Genomic DNA, 20,829 nt, shown 5'->3' on the forward strand with positions numbered 1-20,829 from the left:
TGCGTCCCTTGGAATAACAAATAAATTATTAAAGACCACAGTGAGTATTCTAATTTCCAGATATCCAAAGTAGCTCACAGATTTGCCACTAAAAGTTGTGATAAAAAAAAAAAAAAAAAAAAAAAAGTTTTCCGAAGAAGGACATAAAAAAAGAACCATTAGAGCATCATTTTTCCAGATAGGAATGGTTTTTGTTTGTTTGTTTGTTTTTAAGCATTGGTTCATTATCACTTCCAGAAAATAACAGGAAGGAGGAGGGAAGGAGAGAGAGCGGGATAGAGAAAATGAGAGATACTGGCATAGTCAGGATATATTGAATTACTATTCTTATTTCTTCACTCTTCTGTAGTGATGTTCTACATCTTCCATACCTTATACTGGGAAAAAGGTATTTTCTCACTCTTTGACCCTTGGATTGGCTGTGTGATTTGCTTGAGCATCTGACATCTCTACCAGAACACATCCTGAGATAGAGTGTATAAATCAGCTTTTCATCACTGTGGCAGAATACTTGAGATAATCAACTTATCAGAGGGAAAGATATACTTTGGCTCATGGTTCAGAGGTTTCAGTCCATGGTGGCTAGGCCTCATTGCCTCTAGGGAGGCAGAGTATCATGGTGGGGAGCACATGGTCAAACAAAGCTGCTCACCTCTTGGTTACCAAGAAGTGAAAGAGAGAGAAGAGCTGTTGGAGGTCCCAATATCCCCTTCATGAGCATACCCCCAGTGACCTTCCACTAGGCTGTATCTCCTTTTCTAGTAAAAACCTGCCATGAATTCCATGACAGCAAGATAATATGCATAGCTATGTCTTTGGTAAATGAAACTAACCTCATAAAATTTAAGTGTTCAAGTTATAAATCCAGAGTCCAGTTAAATTCTTGAGTTCAGTTCAATGATGTGACTAAACTTATAACTGAACATATCTAAACATAGAAGATGTACAGTAAAAATACAGTAAAAGATAATAAAAATGGTACACCTGTGTAGGGCACTAATCATGAATGGAGTTTGCAGGACCTGAAGTTTGTCTCTGTGAGTCAGTGAGTGAGTGAGTGGTGAGTGAATGTGAAGGCCGAGGGTGTCACTGTGTGCTACTGTAGACTTTACAAACACTACACACATAGGCGAAAGTTTTTTCTTTAACGATAATAAACCTTAGCTTTCTGTAACTATAAACTCTTTAGGTTTTAAAAATCGACACATTTTTTAATAATACTTAGCTTAAAACACAAACACGTAGACTGTACAAAAATATTTCTTTCTTTATATCCTCATTCTACAAGTCTTTTCTGCTTTTAAAATTTATTTTTTATTTTTACTGTTTAAGCTTTTTTGTCAATAACTAAGACACGAATGTGCGCATTAGCTCAGTCCGACACAGGGCCAGGAGCATCAGCATCTCTGTCTTCCACGTGCACATTTTATCCCACTGGAAGGTCTTCAGGGACATTAGCACACATGGAGCCGTCATCTCCTGTGACAGCAATGCCTTCTTCTGAAATCCCTCCCAAAGGACTTGCTTGAGGCTCTTCTGGAAGACGTGTCACTTTTTTCAGAAATATGTCCATAGTGGTTTGCCTGGTTAGTTCCTATTTTTATCAAAGCCTTGCCAGTAATCACATAACACACCAGGAACATTCCTATTGATGGAAACCTTTCAATGTTGGGCTCCATGTTTTCAAACTTCTAAAGAACAAATTGAGTTCTGAAAAAACTATTGCTTAACCTTCCACTGAGAATTTTCTTGGCTTTTTTTTTGAGGGGGGAGGGTTGTTTGGTTTGGTTTTTGTTTTTTGCTTCTCCTATTGTTTCCTTTACTCTAGTCTCTTCTTCATCTGTGCATTGCTGCTTGAATTTCAAATCCTCACTGGTCATTTCCTCAAGAACCACTTCTGGGAGCTCATCAGTGTTATCCTCTCCCACACACAGGTTAAAGCTGTTTGCCATCTCAACCAAGTTTTGTTGATTTTTACGACTTTTTAATTCTTGGCAAATCCTTTAAAGTCATGGAGGAACCTCTTCAGTGTCTTCTTCCCAGATGCCATTCACACACTCCTTGGTGACATCGCAAGATGAAGCAAAGTTCTTGATGAGATCATGGATATTGTAATCCTTCCAGAATTGCATGAGTGTCTTCTCAGTGTCTGCCTCAGTTGCAGCAATGGCCTGGGGAAAGGTTATCCTCAGGCAGTAGACTTTAAAATCTGCTGGTAATCTTTTTATTCATTAGATGATTCAAATTAGTATGTAGCCGGAGAAACACCACTGTGATCATGAGGTAAAAAGTAGGATGTACAGGAGCATTCTAAACAATTAGAAAACCCTGGAGAGGTATGTCATTCTCCAAAAAGCACTTTTGCATTTCTCTAGCATAGCAGTTCAGGAGGGCATCTTGGAAGAGGAGCTGGGTCATAACTGCTGGTTGCCCATGTAGCACACTGGCAGTGTGTGTGTACTGATATGCTCAAGGACCCTAGGTTCTCACTGTGCCTAGAACACAAAGCATTTCAATATGGAGTCTACAACATTGTCCCCACGCAAGACTGTTATCCTGTCATTAAAAGCCTTGAAACCTGGCCTTGACCAGGCCTTCTTATGGATGAAATTTCTTTCAGACATCTGTTTCCAGAATAGGAAGGTCTGGTCCACATTGAAGATTTGCTTTGGTGCGTAATTTTACTCCACTATCAGCTCATCTAGTATTCAAAAAATTCTTCTTCACTTTCACAGTATGTAATGAGTAATGATTCTTGAATTGTTTAAGCCACTCAGAGCTAGCAGTTTGTTCAGCTTGTGGGGGAAAGTACTTTGGGCCCAGTTTGTAGAATTTTTCCCTTAACCTCACATTCCTACCACTCTCATCTGTCTGTTCCCTATCATGAAGAAGACCAATAGGCTGTGGAGAGATATGTGCAGTCTAATAAAGTGTTCCAAGACCGCAGCCACAGCTGAGTCCCAGCCAACTGGCTAACAGCTAGTACAAATCTTTCAGCCACAGGAATGAACCCTCTTGAAATAGTCAGGCCCCAGAAGAAGCATCCAAGCTGATAGAGTATAGTACTGAGACAAACTGTCCTATTGACCCCTGCCCAAATTACAGATTCACTACCAAAATAAAGGATCATTGCTATTAAACCACTAGTAATGGGGTAGTTTATTATGTAGTGAGAGATAACTAACACAGATATGCTTTTTGCTGCCCATTAACAAACCTAATGGCTTGAAACAACACAAATTTTGTATCTTAACATTCCGTAGTTAGAAGTTGAGCCTGAGACTTACTGGGCTAAAATCAAGATGTTGGCAAGGCAGAATTCCTTTCTAAAATTTCTACATGAAAACCTACTTTCTTTTTTCTAGATTCTAGAGGTAGCCCATGTTCCTTGACTCTTGCCCTCCTCTCTTCATCTTGAAACCAACAATGGCACAGAGTCTTTCTCTCCCAGCATCATGCAAGGCCTTTTTCTGCCTCCCTTTTCTTTAGGAACTACCTAAGTCATCCAGAATAAACTGTCCTTTAAAGACACCTGATTACCAACCTTAATTCCAACTGCAACCTTAAATATCCCATGCCACTGATACTGGAGATTGTGATGTGTTCTCAGCTCTTCTGTTCTTATGTGAGAGAATTTAGGTGAGACAGGAGACTTAGCCAAAAGTATAGCAAATTTTATTAAAAAGGGGGAAGAGACACTCAGGAAGAGAGAGGGGTCCTCCCAGAGAGGAGAGTGACAACATGCTCCCTTTGTTTCCCAGTTTATTGGAGGTCTTGGGGAAGTTAATAGAGTCCCACCCAGGTACCATCTCTAGACTTTTGACTGACAATAGGATTGACAGGTTCCTATTGGACAGATTCTTACCCACGAGTACCCAAGCAAAACCCACGAGGAGGATATTATTATAATGACATGCTAAAGATCTAAAGGAAATCTAGGTCACCTTGGCCTTGCCCTCAGTTCTACCTGACGCTAATTCTTACAGAGTTCATGGTCCATGGTCTTTGTTTTGAATTATTCTGCCTTTATGAGTCCTGGATCTTTGGTCTGTGTAAAGTTCATAGACGTTTCCCCTTCAGGGTAACTTGGGTTTTTATGGCAAGGAGAAATCTTAAATTCCTGGAGCCTGAAAGAATAGCCTCACCCTGAGAGAACAGTCTGGAGGATAACAGGTTGTTTTTGGGGAAGAGAACAGGGCAGAACCAGAATGTTCTTAGGCAAATTGCTTTTTTTTTAAAGGAAGGCATGGATTTCCCATTTTTCCAGCACCATTTGTTGAAGAGGCTATCTTTCTCCAATCTATGTTTTTGGTGATTTTGTCTAGTATGAGATAACCTTTTATGTGGGTTTGTCTCTGTGTCTATATTCTATTCCATTACTCTTCATGCCTGTGCATTCCCAAGACTGGGATCCTAATTAGAATAAGATATATTCCATATTTATCAATATGTATAATATATTTGTATAAACATATCAAAATAGATTCCACTGTCATGTATAATTAAAAAGAATAAATTAAAAAACAAATAAGATTAAAAAAGAAAAGAAGCTTGTGGGGGTAGCACAGTATCCCTAACTTCATGTTCATGGGGCTCACATCTGCCTATCTCCAAGTAAGCCCCAATATCCACAGGTTCTATGGTTTAGGGATGTGGACATGTTTGTGTGACCACTGTCTGTCACCAAAATAAGCAGGGGTAAGAACAATTGAAACCTGCATTACTATTGTAAAATAGCAGTTGAATTGGTCAATGGTCTATGGGTACTAGCTGAAGCACCCTCCCATTGAGATGTAAATGAAATTGGTCCACATGTCTGGTACAGTGTGGGTTTTACATTCTTTCTAGCCATTCCAGGAATTCTAGTGAGGAAGAGGTTGGCTTCCATTGTCCCCAGTCACCTCTATTTTTATACTCTTGTGTCTCCTAAATTTATAAGGTCGTGAATTTTCTCACTATCCTACACATAAGGTCCCGGTTCTATTACTATATCTCACTTAGTCATAGTTCCCCTCTTTTCCTTGATTGCCATGAAATAGCAAATTAAATCAACCCAGATATAGTAAAAGACAAACCTGCAGACAGATTTATGAAAGGTGCAGGGAGATGGAAGGGTCTGCCTAACAAGAGCAACTCAGAATTGCATGTTAGACATTCCGATTGAGTACCAGTTCTGCTACAGGCCATTCGCCCACAAGCCTCAGCTATCTCTTCTGCAGCAAAACAAAAGAAAATGGAATCCTTCTAAGGCTGCAGCCCCTGTGCCCTAGCTCAGCTGCAGCCCTCTCCTATGGACATAGAGTTCATTTCTGTGCTCCACTTCTCATTTCTCCTTCCCTCACCAGTGTCCCTGTAAGAGAAAGGGACAGAAGACTGAGATTTATATCAGACTACTGTAATAATGCCACCACCTCCCTCTATCCCTCAGGAAGGTAAAAGGGTTAAATCCATTTTGCTGTAAAATATATTTCCCCTCCAGTTACATGAACATAAAGAAAATAGATGTAACCTTGATATTTGGAGAATCCTATGGATTCAGGGATCTAGGGACCTTAGGATAAATGTTCTTCTGAGTTGTTTTGATCCTGTGCTACTTATGCTCTCATGGAATCCAGAAACCAAAAGCAGGCAGGACAGGCAGACAGGAGATTGCTAATCAGCAGAGTGAAGTACCTGTAAGGAGTGCCTGAGAAACAAAAAAAGCATTCTTACCAGGAGCTGGCCTTGGCCCAGGGTAGCATGACACCAAGGCAGAAAGGATAACAAACCCAGATGTAATGCGGAATCTGCAGGAGTGCTTCAGAGTTTCCAAGGAAAATTAAAAACTAATAACCAGATTACACTTTCTGAGCCCCATGCCCTGTGGACTTCTGCTGAATTTGAATGATGTGAGAGAGAGAGGGAAACAAAGGTGACTGGGGAAAGAAATAGGCCTTTCAGGACAGTAGTCACAAGGTGTGGCATAAACCCCTGTTCTCACCAGTACCCAGAGGCTCAAAACTCGTGGGGTTTGGAGTGTACTAAATTGTGTTAATATTTATTTAGTAAGATATATTAACTTGATGGAAATTTTTGGTGGGCCAGTAGTATGAATAATTTGAAAATATGAGAATGGCTACAGCCTCAAATAGCACAGAAGGTGTAGTGCTGCCTGCACCCCAGGCTGCTGCGGAAGCAGCTGCGGGGGACACTGAGTGCAGTGAGTGATTTCACATATCACATCAGTTTAATTCTCCCAGCAGCAGAAGTAGGTATCTTTCTCCCAATTCCAAGGATACAAGCCTGGCCAAGGCCACCAGCAGAACCGGGCTGCCATCCTAGCGCTACAACATGCTAAGATCCAGATAACTCATTTGTGAAATGAGGTAAACAATGCCTGCCGCTTCTTATTGTGAGGATCATTAAGCTGATATGCAAAATTCCTCTTTACCACACAATGTGTGACCCATAGAACATGCTCAGTAATGGCAAACATGTTTATATTTATGTACATATACATAGTACATATTTCCCACTCAAGGGGGGTGACCTTGCAAGGTAGTTACCCAGAAAGGAAAAGAAAAAAAAAAAAAAGAAAAAGAAAAAAAAAAAAAAAAAAAAAAAGACTTCTTGTGAGAATAAAGGCAAGTATTCTAATTGGGGTTTATGTACTTCTAAGAAAATAATTTACCCCAGGCCACTGTGTTCAAGCAAAAGCAATTTACTTTCTGTCAGTTCAGAAGAACTATAAATACTAAACCAAGAAAAAAGATTAATCCAGAATTAAGTGTGGGGATGAAACAGTAAAAAAACTGGAGATCTTTATTACCGTAACTCACTTATTATATATGGCTTATACGCTCAAGAGCCCTGGAATAGGCCAGGTGGGGTATTAAGACACAGACATTTTAAATTAAAACCAAATGTAGGGAATATCTACTTAACTACTAATATCACAGATAGGAGGCTGTGGCTCTTCCAGCAGGGAAACTCCTGACTGTGCTCCAAAGCTACCCAAGGGTTGGTGGAACTGTTGAGGAAGTTTCTATTAGGAGCTTTCCCTGTATACCTTTTAGAATTGATTGTACATCTCAAAGTGTTGTCTGAAGGTCCTCCTAAGTGGACAGCAAATCAATCTCTTGATACATAAATGTTTAAAATAAAATGCATATACCCTAATGCAATATAGATGTCACTTCACTGAATTTCATCAAATACATCTCTCTGTCATTCATTTTGAAAATTGGGAGTATTTTTACAGAGTTTTAAGGTCTATTTAACATGATCATCCTTGGTTTTTCTTCACCTTTTATTCCTCACCCCATCAGATCAACCAGCAAGCTCTGCTAAAGCTGCCTTTAAACACATACCCTATTCCAAGATGCCATCATCTTTGCCTGGGCGAGATAAAAGCCTCACAGCTGGTCTCCTGGCTTCATCTTGTCTCTCACAGTGACGTGATCTTCTAAGTGTAGATCAATTTAGCAGATGTGTATAAAATCTTCCAAGGTTTCTGCTGCATTGAGAATAATATGCAAATGCCTCACACTGCCTGCCAGACCCTGTGTGAACTGGCTCCTTCTGCCCATCAAGCTCATGTCTTACCCACCATCCATTTGGTCCTATATGTACTCCATCCATACTCAACTTGGTTCTTTCTTGAACACTCCCAGTTCTTTCCCATCTTAGCAACCTAGTGCTATGTTGCTTCTGTTTGGAATATTTGTCTACCAAAGTCTCCCGTGGCAAATTACTTCAAGTCACATTTCTACTTACTTGTCACCTCCTCACATATGCCTTCCCCCAACCACCCAGTCTAAACAGGGTCCCTAGTCACACTCCATCACATCATTCAGTTTTATTTTCATTCTAGCATCTAATATCTTCATGTGTTATTTACCTGACTTATCCTTGTAATCCCAGCACATGTATCAATGTATGACAATAGCAGATGTCAATAAACATGGATCTAATGAAGGAATGAAGGACTGGCACCACCAGTAGCAAAGATGATATGTGAAGTTCTGCTGAGGCCCTGAAGGAGCTCGTGGACTGTCAAGGATATATGAGAAGAGACTTGAGCACCAGATGTTAAGGGCTAAAGTGAAATCACTTTATTATTATTATTAGTATTATTTCCATAGTCTTAACCTGCTATTGTAATCTCCACGTAGTAGGATATTTCATCCCAACCAGTTATTTATAACTATCCTAAATCTTGTAAATAAAACTAAAAATTTAAAAAGTCACCATTTCCTTGAATATATATACAAAAACTTTATTAGTTCTATGTATTGGGTTTATTTGTGTTTTGGCTTTCATTCCTTATTTCTTTACACCTTTCTGAAGTATTCTTTCTGCCTTTCAGGTGTGGGTTCATTACCAATTTTAACCCAAACTTTTAGTAATTAGTAGGAAAACAGACAGTGATCAAGGAGCTAGGACCCTGAACCTGATTTGCATCCTTGAATCAAACTACTATTTGCAGTTTCAAAAAGCCTCTAACTATGCTGCAGATGCAGTAACCACAATACCTACCAGATGGTTTCCAAAGTACAAACCCATGTGTGATTAGCATGGGAATGAAGAAATGAGAATAGAAATTATGTCCAATCTACTGAGTCTACCTGCCTGTAAATAGCACTGCACTCTCAAACCCTGCCAGTAGCCAGTCATGCCATAGATCAGCCAGCCAACATTCTTCAGGAGAGCAAAACACAGCATTTTCTCTGAGAAGCCTGATCCTCAGCTTGGCCCATGCTTGAAGTGCTTGAAATAATGCTTAATGTTTAAGTCTTTAATTCTGTAGGGTTTTTGTTTTTTTAATTTGTTTTGAATAGGTGCCTTATTCACTAAACATGTTAGACTAAATCTCTAGCAAATTGCAGGCTCTGTGCTTACTTGGGAGAATTTGAACTTGAAACAAGATCCTTTCTCTCTTTTCCTTTCAGATCCTATTGTGGATTCTACTGCCTATGACCTTCTTGAAGCCAGGAAGATTGCCTGAGGTGAGGAATGAAGTTATGTTTATTTCAAACGCTAGGGGAAAGTATTACTTCCTGTTTAAGTGACACCCATCTCAAATAGTGGAAATTAGGGAAATACAAAGTGGTTCAAAGCTAAATTTGTTTAAATAGATGCAGTGATTAGCTTTTCTGTTGTCAATAGAAAAAAAAAAAATACTGAATCAAGGGATGAGATCAGTAACCAATTAGAATAGAAAATACCCCATGAGGCTATTAGATAATAATTGGTCATTGGAGAAAGAGGCCCTCATGAATTTTCAGATGCACATATGGAAATTATCCCTTCTGAGCAGGTCAGACAAATGAGTATATGAATCTCACAATTTTAGTCACAATGCGTACTATTAATGAAACCCAGGATCCATTATAAATTCTTGTGCTCATTTCCAAAATCTAGGACCAAATTATTTCACAGCTTATTAACTTACTACAAATTTACTTAAACTATAATGGAAGAATATATTTAATTCCAAAACTAAAATGTAAATAAGGTATTATGAAAGATTTCTTGGAAGGGGGTTCTTTGGATTGGGAGATAAAAATGAGTTCCAATTATTGTAACTAATCATTACTCTAAAATGATGTGAAAATATTATAATATGTTTGGAAAATACACAAGAAAACACACATTTCCATTTTCCTTTGTTGACACACTTGTCCTCATAATTATCCATTTTTACTTGGCAATAAAATATTCATATCAAGTACCTCAATTATAATTTAATTAATATTGCCACTCGTATTTGGTATTTAAGTCACTATCAGTATCAAAAATATTAGAAATGGGTATTTTCATAGGTCAGGTTTATTTCCCCTAATTCTTTGGTTGGTGCCCTTCTCCCTTCCTTTTTTCTTTCCCTCCATCCATCTTTCTCTTTCCTTCCTTCCTTCACTTCTTTCTTCCTTTACTTCTTTCTTTCTTTCTTCCTTTCTTTTCTTTTTTTTTTTTTTCTTCTTTTTCTTTTCTTCCTTCCTTGCTTTCTTTTCTTTCTTTTCTTGTGGTAGGGAATTGAAACAGGGGTGCTCTATCATTGAGCTACATCCCCAGTCCCTTTGCTTTTCAATTTTGAGACAGGGTCTCATTAAGTTTTCATTCTGGCTTCAAACTTGCACACCTCCTGAGTAGCTGGGACTACAGTGTGCACCACCATGCCTGGCCCTTGGTTTCTTTTCTTAGGATAACTTTACAAAAGTCCGATGATCATATCTATGCTTCTGATATTTTACAACTCTAGTTATAGTATTTTGAAAAGGCAAAACAATTTAATCTTTCTCCAGTAATACATGAGGATTCAGATTCACCTCAGTCTCACCAACAAAGGATATTTATTCATTTTTTTCTCTTTGCAACCTAAAATATAGTAAATGCTATTTTTTCATGTTTTAATTTCCCTTTCTGTTATTACTAGGGAAATGATTTCAACATGTTAAAGAATAATTATATTTCTTCTTCGTATGGTTGTTACAGATTTTGAAATTAGTTTCCCCATGTGTTAGAGAGGTCTTTCCACCAAAAACCCAGGTTGATGAAGGCGCAGGTGCAGGAAAGGCAGAGGATGGTGATTGGGTAGGATTATAGATTTAGAAGAGGGAAGAGCAAAAAATGAAGACACAAATCAAGCTGTCACCCACATCACAAAAGAAAAGGCAACTTTCTTAATATGACTTAAGGATTCTTTTCTTATGTTCAGAAGTATATTAGTAGTTCTTAATAGGATTTATCCAAATTGGTTCATAAACAGAAATAAATCCTATGTCCTCTCTTCCTTATGAGTCATGAAACAAACTAAGTATGTCCTTCATTCTCCATGACAAAGGTGGTATAAAAACATGTTAGCGTCTCTCTGCATATGTTGAATGCGTTCTCAATAAGCACTGCTTCAGAATGTCAGTGTAGGACCATGTAGAGTAGAAAAGTAATGTCTTTTCTGACCCAGTATTAGAGTCATGGCTGAAATCCCTACAAAAAAAGACAGATTAATAGGAAAAAGCATATAAATTAATTCAGTGTAAATTTTAGGTAACATCAGAGCCTTCAGAAATAAAGACCCAAACGAAATGTCAAAGCAGTGTTTTTTATGGACAGTCATGCAAAAGTATGCTTGGAGGACAAAGGGCATGATCTGATGATAATAAACTAGGGGCAATTTAGCAAGGTCCCTAAGTTCAGTTTCTTTTTTATTTCCTTGTGTGACATTCCTACCTTCAGGTCTAGGTCTGACACTCATCACAGGAAAGTCTTCAAGGGCAGAGGAAACAAGGCCTGCCTTAGGAGACAAGGATAGGGAAATGTGTCATATTTGGGAATAGAATGTTCTAACCTCATCAATAGTTAAACAAGAATTCTGGCTTACAGTATAATAACATACACTAAATAGGTAAGATATTTAAAAAATGCCATATCTTGTCATTAATAGGTTTATTATCAATATATGAAGCATCTGAAAAATACATTACTTATTCTAGTAATCAAGGTCAAACAAAAAGGTTGCAATAGTTCAATTTAACTACCAAAGCACATCGTCACACTTATTCAGTCTGAAATTATCCCAAGTTTCATAAGACAACTTAATTTTACACCTTTTCTATTTTTTCTGTGTCAGGTGTGTGTAATGTGTATGTGCATGGTGTGGTGTGTTGGTTTTGAGATATCTTTTTAAAATAAGTTTTACTACTTTATTATAAATTTTATCAAATACTGATAATTTTTATGTACAGATTCAGTGAATATTTTTAGGTACTTTAACACTGTAATAAATAATAACTGATTGCAAATACTTTCACCAACTTGGCCATAACATAATTCAAAAAGCTTATCAAGTCTATAGAAAATACTATATCAATCTATGGTTACCATCTGTTCTAGCAGAAACCTATCCCAAACTCATACCTACAAAGGAAAAAAAATGGTTATTCACCCCACAACTGCTTCTTTTGAGAAGTTTAGTTCTTTGTTTATCAGAGCAGTAGGTGATAAAAAACAGATTGCAAATTCAGGCCCAAACCACAGCAACTCAGTGACACCCTGTCTCAAAATGAAAGAGAAAAGTGCTGGGGATGTAGTTCAGCAATAGAGTGCCCTGAAATTAGTCCCCAGGACCTTAAGAAAAAGAAAAGGAAAAAGGAAAAGAAGTAAGTGATAAAGATGAGAGTAGTTTAAAAAGCCAGCCCTGGTGGCAATTTCCCTGGTGCATGAGAATAAGCAGCCACTGCTCTTGAGCAAAGTGAGTTGTATTTCCATATTTTGGTTTGACCAATAATATGACTATCATTATTAAAACAATTGCATTATTAAAATCCATACATCAAGAAGAGCAATGTATGTGCTCTCTAAAATTCCTAGCACCCTATACTGTAATTTTCTTTCCAATCCTATATTATGGTTAAAATGTGATTTTTCTTCCTCTGAGCTTTCTTGGTAATATAACCATGCAGAACATGTTTATTAAAAAGTACTCCATTTTTATCTCAACATGTTCTATTTAGGAGTGGTTTGATGTTGGCTATTTATTTGCTGGTTTTTGTCTTTGCTGGCAAAAGGCATATTATGGAGACATCAGCCGAAACATTTGGGTGGATGTTAACATGCAATTATTTGAATACTTTACCTACAACGTACCAAACATCTGAACATTGAAATTGTTCTTAAATTGTTCAAATGATAGAAATCATTCCAAACTTAGTCCACTGGCTGCATTAAAGACTGCTTGCATTAAAATATAAGGCCCATGCTTGTCATCCATGGAGTAGATCTCAGTGGGGAGTTCAACAAAAAGAAGGTTGCTAGACATCCTGATAGTCACTAGGAAAGGCTTCCAAGGACAGAACATGTAAGAGCACAGTCACCACTCATAAGCATCCAATAAGTATATGAAATGCTTATACTTTGGACCAGACTCTAGTTTGGAAGTACTTTTAGAATGTGCATATTTAAACTTCCTCCAAGAAAATTTCCCCTGCCACACATTTACCCTTCTTATAACATTGTAATTTGGTTTGGTTGACTTTTGACCAAATGTATTCATGGAACCTTCTGATTGATAAATCCCTGCTTTTTTTTGCACTGAGAATACAATATATTATTCTAAAAAGTTACTTAGAGAAGAGGTACAAAGAACCCATCATCCACTTGGAAGATGTATTGAGAACTTCACATGAACCTTCTTATAGAATTAACATTTAATGTGTATTATGATTGTTTAATCTCTCTCCCTCTCTCCCTCTTCCTTCCTCCCCACACCCTCTCTCCCTCGCCCCCTTCTTTCTCATCTCAGCTAGAAAATGCTGTGCAGGTGTTATTCATCATTTAAAATACACTCTGTTACAGACAATTTAGTTTATGTGCCAGAGCAAATACACAGTTACAGACAATTTGTTTAATGCAACCAGGAAGTCTTGGTATCTGACCACAGCTCCTATTGGAACAAGAGCAACTAAGGACAGCAGGAAAGAATTTAGCAAATTTAATGCGAGAAGGGAGAGCTTGTATACCTCACTGCCTATATTGCCTTTGATAACTTCCTGTTGTAGAAATTCCTCTGTATGGACAAATAAGGACAGAAGTAGAAAAATAACAGTACAATTTAGAAATTTTTCCCTGTCAAAGAACAGCAGATGTATCTTGAGAGAAGTACAGTGGTGTTATGTTTTGTGGATGAACAACTTAAGGGAACAAGAACCCAGGCAGAAGCTACAAATTGCCAGGATAAGAACTAGACCTCAAAAAGAGAAGAGAAAAGAATTGGGGCATGATGTTCAAAGTGCCAGAGCCTAAGCCCACGTTTCAAAACAAGAAAGATACAACTCAGGAGAGAAGAAATCAGGTAGATCTCAGGGACATGGCTCTGACTGACACACTTCAGGACTCACAGATGCCTAGAGTTCCCACAGCACCACAGTCATTGGGCAGCATGGCTCTGAACCTGCCAGAACTGGTCCTGTCAAGGATGAAATCTGGTCCTGTAGAAAAGTAGAGGTTGAGAGCAGTCAGAGACTGGCATTTGCCTTAATTGGGCTGTCATTTTCTTGTCAACGTCTGACCTCTTTGCGGGTAGGTTTATTTGACCCCAATCTTTTCTAATGATAACTATTTTCTAACGTTAACCTCTTTTTGATTCATTTTGATTTAAAAAAATTACTTTGACTGTGGTGTTCACTTTTGGTTGCTTTTGTTGAAAAGGAAATGTGTTTTGTCTAAAGGGGATGAAGTCTACTAATAGTCTTCTCAAATTAATTGTAGTAACCAGTTCTTATTTACTCAGAATCTTAGTATAATGATCATAGGCTCTGAAGCAGGCTACAGTCTAATATACTGTAATATAAAATAGATGATACCATTTGTAGCAGAGAATTTCCTATCAGATACTCTGAAGTTAATGAATCTGTGCAATACATTTCAGACTAAGTGCTCCTTCCTTCTTTGTTATGATGTGAGTGGATTATGTTACATAAACAATTGACTTCTCTTCTCAAACAAAGTCAAGAGGCTGAAATTATCACAAGAGAAAGACTTCTGTGTCTTTGACCTGACATTGACCACAATTTTCAACTTTCCAGATGTAAAGGATAAGTAGAAAATATCAGATATTCAAAAATCCTCATTCCTTTTAATTATCTTTTAATTAACTTTCTATGTCCTTTTAATGAAGATTCAAGTTTTTTATAATCATACAGAGTTCATGACTCCTGCATATCCTTAATACCACTGAAGGCAGAATTTTACATAATAATTGGTTACTTAAAATGCAATAGCATGGTGGACAAGCTGTAAGCTGATGGCTTTGAATTAGCATAGTCTTTGATAAGATTTTCATTCCACTGCCTTGGGATTCATATGCTGTTGGACAGAGTTGTTTAAAACTGGACAACAATCACGAATAGTGAAAACTGAAATCCCTAAATCAAATGGCACAAGCTTCAGTGAACCAGAGAAAAAAATCAAATTTGTCCAAGAATGATTACTTCTTTTCATTCTGTCTCCTCTCCACTTGCACCACTTCCAAGGTAACCCAGGAAAAAAAAAGTGTAAAGGACTTTAAAAACTGTTTAAGTAGATTGAAATGTTAACAACCCTGATTTGATCATTACTCAGATCCCACAAATACGTTCAATTAAAATAATATATACATGTTTTTTTTGAAACCAGGGATTGAACCCAGGGGCACTTTACCACTGAACCACATCCCCAGTTCTTTTTATTTTTTATTTTGAGATGAGGGTCTGACTAATTTGTTTAGGGCCTCACTAAATTGATGACTTTGAACTTACGATCCTCTTGCCTCAGCCTCCAAAGTTCCCAGAATTACAGGCATGTACCACCACACCCAGCAATAATAATCAATTTTCAGAAGTATAAAGGGCAAAGAATACTCAATGGCAAGTGAGTCCAAAATTTTATTAAAAAAATCTAAATTCTTAAGGAACAAAAATTCTACTCTGTTTTCAAATACTGTTTCAGTCAGCATTTGCATCACTGTGAGGAAAAGACCCAACAAAAACAATTAAAGGAGGAAAAGTTTGTTTGCCTCATAATTCCCAAGGTTCAAGCTATGATTAGCCAACTCCATACCTCTGGCCCTGAGGCCGGGCAGAACATCATGGCTAAAGGCCATGGTAGAAGAAACCAGCTTAGGACCTGGAAAGCAAGAAGCAGAGAGAGAAAGATCTGTTCACCAGGGACAAAATATAAAACCCAAAGGTATACCCCTAGAGATTTGCTTCTTCCGGCTACTTCCTACCTGCCTAGATTTACCATCCGGTTAATCCCTATCAGTGAATTAATCCACCTTTTAGGTTAAAGCTCTTATAATCTAATCATTTCATTTCTGAATCTTCTTGCATTGTCTCACACATGAGCTTTTGGGAGACACCTCCATCTAAACCATAACATACAATAATTGTCTTTGAAGATTGTCTTCAGGTCCTCTATGAAATGTCAATTACCTGGTGTTACCATTTCCCTTTGAATAATCTCATCTAAGGTTGTAATACCTGTTGCTTTTGAACTTTTTAACAAATTTAGTTTACAGTGTAAACAAAAATGTTTATAACCCAGCAGTATACAAGTTTTGAACTACCTGAGACAATAGACTAAACCCATGAAACCTGTTCTGCTTATGGCTTGCATAGGAATGAATGTTAGGCCTGGTGATAATTAATGTAATCTCTTCATTTAGTAGATGTAAAAACTTAAAAGGAGAGAGACTAGATGACTTGCTCAAAATCTCAAGTTTTCCTTTCATTAAGGTAAGTCCAGTAATTCATATATTTTTTAAATTTTTATTATTTAGTAGCTGAAACTATAACAAATGCTTCAAAACATTAAGATTTTATTTCTTAGGACTGGGATTGTAGCTCAGTGGTAGAGCAACTTGCCTAGCATGTATGAAGCACTGGGCTCAATCCTCAGCACCACATAAAAGTAAATAAATAAATTGAAGGTATAAAAAGATACCATAAAATTTTTTTAAATTTTATTTCCTTTACTATTTTATGTGAAAGTATTATCATTTTAAATTTATATTCTATACTCCCTCTATATGTTACTATACTGCCCTATCTATAGTATTTATAGTATTGCCATACTATATTTATTTTGGACTTCATCTCAATTAGCCTTGTTTACTGAGATTGGCCTATACTCATAAATCTGTTTGCTCCAAAGATAAAGCTTAACACTATTGTTTACTGTTTCCTGAAAATTGCACTCCAGTGAATTATTGAGAGATATTTATACATTTGATATATCTGTGTGATGAAAGTTAAACCAGTTACTTAAAGATATTTCAAATATAATCTTTCACACAAATATCAATAGATTTTCCTTGCATATCTCTTAAATTTTTCTTCATTCAATTCATTCACGCTTAGTTGCAGGACACTTTCGTAGATCATTGGGTTTTTCTAGAAACTGAAATGTAGGTGAATAGTGAAAGCCATTCATATTCTAAAGGTTGAGGCTTACTCTTAAATTTGAAGCCAACCCAAGGGGGAGAATTCAGAACCCTGAAGGGAAAACCTCACATGCCAGATGGGTCAGCCCTTACCAAACCAAGTGAAAAATCTAAATATCTAGAGACCACCCCTATGTCCCCCAGACAACTTAACATCTCCTAAGAACTTGGAAACTAAGAGTTTGTTCACTTTTACTTTGTTATTTAAAGACTGGGTACTTATTCAAAGAAACATTAATTCTGATACCTCTATAATCATGATTCTCAACCTTTTTGATCTCTGAACCCTTTATACTCTTATAAATTTTAAAGACCCTACTAAGTTTCCCCCCTGTACTGGAGATAGAACCCAAGGGTGCTCTACCACTGAGTTATACCCCAGCCTTTTTTCTTTTTTTATTTTGAGACAGGGTCTTGCCAAGTTGCTGAGGCTGGCCTTGGATTTGTTATCTTCTGCCTCAACCTCCAGATCCTTGGGAACACAGGCATCACCATGGCCATCCCAAAGAACTTTTTATTATGTAGGTTATATTTATCAATATTTACCCTATTTATCAATATTTACCCTAATTAAAACTGAGAGTCAAACTTTTACGTAATTTTAAGAAGCAGTCAACAAACTATATATTAAAATAAGCGACATCTTTTTGAAAAGAACATAACTACATTCTCTAAAACAAATTAGTAGATACATTACTTATAATTTTGCAAATGTCTTTACTACCTGGCCCATTAGAAAAGAACTGAATTCTCATATCTTCTTCCGAAACCAATTTTTGTGACCCATTATTTTGGTCAAATTATAAGTGAAATGTAGGACTTGTGGAGACATGTAATTGGAAAAGGCAGATATTTTGGACCTCCTCAAATGGTATCATTGACTCACAAGGGTTCAAGGACCACACTTGGATAATCACTGCTCCAGAAAATACAAGGCATTCTTCCTTTCAGTGGTTGGAGTACATGACCACTGAGACATCTCAATTTCATTATTCAGAAGTGAAATGAGAACCCTTTGCCCAGAAGAATACACAAGTCTCTCAGTCATTTTTTCACAATGGTTCTTATAACTCAGAGTCTGTGCATCTGAGCAGGGGCATTTTATTCAACAGCTCTCCTGTATTCTGATGTAGTGCTCTTCAGACATATGAAAACTTGTGTGGTTAGACAATCTACTGAATTGGATGTTGAAACATTCTACAGTTGACCCCACTGACCCTAATTCTCAATATCAGAGTCATGTTGAGGGAGATGAGAACCTTCCTGACAGAACTATGAATCAGTTAAGAAACTCTAAGAATGAAGATCAACCCCAAGTAAAACCACTTAAGGTCACAATAGACTTCCTTCTCTATCAAGGAGAAACAATTTAAAACAATTCTGTCCAGATGTTATGCCATTCATCTGTTTGGAAATATCCAGTGGAAAAAAATTGCTTCGATATTGAGGATCAAATAAACCTTAATAGGTTTTGGTCCTGACAGCACCTTTATAGTACCTTCGGCATAAAACCAGTTTTTTTATTGTAAACAAAGGGGTACAACTTGTTCCTCTGTTTGTACATGAAGTAGAGGTACCACTTGTGTAATCATACATTTATATAGGGTAATGGAGTTTGATTCATTCTGTTATTTTTCCCTTCCCCCCACCCCCCACCCCTGTTTTGCCTCTATACAGTCCCTCCTTCCTCCATTCTTGCCTCCCTCCCACCCCCCATTATGTATCATCATCCGCTTATCAGCGAGATCATTCATCCTTTGGTTTTTAGGTTTGGCTTATCTCACATAGCATGATATTCTCCAGTTTCATATATTTGCCTGCAAATGCCATAATTTTATTCTTCTTTATGGCTGAGTAATATTCCATTGTATGTATGTACCACAGTTTCTTTATCCATTCATCAATTGAAGGGTATCTAGATTGGTTCCAAAATCTGGCTATTGTGAATTGAGCACCTATGAACATTGATGTGGCTGCATCTTAGTATGCTGATTTTAAGTCCTTTGGGTATGGGCCAAGGAGTGGGATAACTACGTCAAATGGTGGTTCCATTCCAAGTTTTCTGAGGACTCTCCACACTGCTTTCCAGAGTGACTACACTAATTTGCAACCCCACCAGCAATGTATGAGTGTACCTTTCTCCCAATCTTCTCCAACACCTATTATTGCTTGTATTCTTGATAATCGCCATTCTAATTGGGGTGAGATGGAATCTTAGGGTAGTTTTGATTTGCATTTCTCTTATTACTAGAGATGTTGAACATTTTTTCATATGTCTGTTGATTGCTTGTAGATCTTCTTCTGTGAAGTGTCTGTTCATTTCCTTAGCCCATTTGTTGATTGGGTTATTTATATTCTTGGTGTAGAGTTTTTATGAGTTCTTTATATATTCTGGAAATTAGTGCTCTATCTGAAGTATGCGTGCCAAAGATTTTCTCCCACTCTGTAGGCTCTCTCTTCACATTAATGATAGTTTCCTTTGCTGAGAGAAAGCTTTTTAGTTTGAATATATCCCAGTTATTGATTCTTACTTTTATTTCTTGTGCTAAGGGAGTCCTGTTAAGGAAGTCTGATCCTAAACTGACATGTTGAAGATTTGGGCTTACTTTTTCTTGTATAAGATGAAGGGTCTCTGGTCTGATTCCAAGGTCCTTGATCCATTTTGAGTTGAGTTTTATGCAGGGTGAGAGATAGGGGTTTAGTTTCATTCTGCAGCATATGGTTTTCCAGTTTTCCCAGCACCATTTATTGAAGAGGCTATCTTTTCTCCATTGTATGTTTTTGGCACCTTTGTCTAGTATGAGAAAACCGTATTTATTTGGGTTTGTGTCTGTGTCCTCTGTTCTGTACCATTGATCTACCTGTCTATTTTGTTGCCAATACCATGTGGTTTTTGTTACTATTGCTTTGTAGTAGAGTTGAAGTTCTGGTATTGAGATACCCCTGCTTCACTCTTCTTGCTAAGGATTACTTTAGCAATCTAACAAAAGAGGTGAAAGACCTCTACAATGAGAACTACAGAACACTAAAGAAAGAAATTAAAGAAAACCTTAGAAGATGGAAAGATCTCCCATGTTCTTGGATAGACAGAATGAATATTGTCAAAATGGCCATACTACCAAAAGTGCTATACAGATTCGATGCAATTCCAACTAAAATCCCAAGGATGTACCTCACAGAAATAGAGCAAGCAATCATAAAACCAGTTTTGAGTTGCCATCTCTTCTAGAAGGAAGAAATGGGTTTCCGTGGAGCTGTCCATGGTCCTTATCTCAGAGACTCACTTTTCAATCTGCCTTTCCAGCTTAGGTCTGCCTTGCTTCCAAGTATTTCTAGACTACGAAGCTTCTTTGTGAGTCTTGCTATGATTATTTCTTGAAATGGTGCTAGTATTTCCTCTGCCTATAAACTTTTCACTGCAGGTTAATATTGTCAGCCCTACCTTCTACCTATTCCTCTCCTGCTTTATAATAGCTTCATCTTTGTCAAGAATCTGTCTACCAACTTCTATTCCTGGGCTGGCTTCCACTGTTCCAGGCATACTGCCCTACTTGATGCAGAACACCAGCCAAAAATGAATCTAAGAGTAACTAGTAAGCATGATTTAAAGATGACTGAAATCCTGCCCTGCCCCAAGGCATCTCCTTTGAGACTTGCATTGTGACTAAACTCCCAATTGAGAATGTAGCATCAAAGAACAATAGTGACTGAATTTACACAATGGTGCACTGGATTACACAATGGTTTTATAAATTTCGTCTAATTAATATTCACAATATCTCCATCAGATCAATATTATAATCTCCAATTTACAGTTGAGGGCCCAAGACTCAAACAAGTTAATAAGGAGTCCAATTTAACACAACTAGTAT

At 37.4% G+C, this 20,829-nt stretch overlaps 1 protein-coding gene across 22 annotated transcripts in view; it reads left to right on the plus strand.

Moving 5' to 3' along the window:
- B3GALT1 (beta-1,3-galactosyltransferase 1) overlaps positions 1 to 20,829 on the plus strand; it is a 644,122-nt gene that overhangs the window by 430,193 nt on the left and 193,100 nt on the right. For 18 of the 22 annotated variants that reach the window (XM_079131879.1, XM_079131876.1, XM_079131875.1 and 15 more), the window contains one exon: positions 8,931 to 8,987. The exons of the other annotated variants lie outside the window; for them this stretch is intronic. The gene's annotated coding sequence lies outside the window, so the exon portion shown is untranslated. The remainder of the gene's footprint in view (positions 1 to 8,930; positions 8,988 to 20,829) is intronic. 22 annotated transcript variants of the gene reach the window in all.

Source organism: Sciurus vulgaris, assembly GCF_902686455.1.
Source record: "Sciurus vulgaris genome assembly, chromosome: 3".
NCBI classification, from domain to species: domain Eukaryota; kingdom Metazoa; phylum Chordata; class Mammalia; order Rodentia; family Sciuridae; genus Sciurus; species Sciurus vulgaris.